This window comes from Austrofundulus limnaeus, unplaced genomic scaffold, assembly GCF_001266775.1.
Source record: "Austrofundulus limnaeus strain Quisiro unplaced genomic scaffold, Austrofundulus_limnaeus-1.0 Scaffold90, whole genome shotgun sequence".
Classification (NCBI taxonomy): Eukaryota; Metazoa; Chordata; class Actinopteri; order Cyprinodontiformes; family Rivulidae; genus Austrofundulus; species Austrofundulus limnaeus.
Genome location: NW_013952492.1, coordinates 1659622 through 1660545, shown reverse-complemented (window position 1 = coordinate 1660545; position 924 = coordinate 1659622).

The following is a 924-nucleotide window of genomic DNA, read 5'->3' as shown; positions in this document are numbered from 1 at the left end:
TGCATTTACTGACTTGTAAGCTGTTTATGCAAAATGCACTAATGCACACCCATACCATCAGAGAGGCTGGGTTTTGAACTGTGGACTGATAAGAGACTGGATGTCCTTCTCCTCTTAAGGACTTGATGAAAATTGCACAATTTATTCAACATTTGAAATGTAATATCTTTTATTGTGAATAGGATGTGAGGATTTTATAGCAGCAGAGCGGGTTGTGAGGTGGTTATTTAATTTAATTTATTGGGTGGTTTTACATCCTACAGGCTCTGAGATGTGAAGTAAATTTGAAGCTGGGTTTTAAAAAAAAAATACATGAGATTTGAAAAATGTCAGTGAGATTTCTCTTTATGTCCATATATGCCTGCAAAATAGGGGGAAAGCTGTGTAATTTATGAACAATCCAGACAACTTGACATGTATTTACTGGGCAGCTTGATCCATCCCAACACTGGAACTTACAAAACCTGATTAAAAGAGTTTGGTGCCAGGTAGACCAACAGACTTTCAGAGCTTTAGTGGAATTCATGCTTTGATTGATAAAGGCTGTTTTGGCTGCAAAGTGAGAACCTACTCAGTACTAATCAGCTGACATGACCATGTTCATGTTTGGAACAGGTTTATAGTGCAGATTWAACAGTTGACACTTTTGTATCATGAGAAAATATTAGGTTTTTATGTCTTTCTCAGAGAGGCGCTATTAATTCCACAGTTGTTTACAGATTATTGCAGAAAAAGYCATTTTACTGCCAGGAGGATCAGGAAACTTGTGAGAAATCCTCCCAACAAAGCAACTTAATCAAAACAATTGTTGCCTGCTGAGAGAAAATATTTCTGACATCTCTTTGTATTCGCATTGCCTGGCTCCTTGAATCTGTGTGTGTGTGTGTGTGTGTGTGTGTGTGTGTGTGTGTGTGTGTGTGTGTG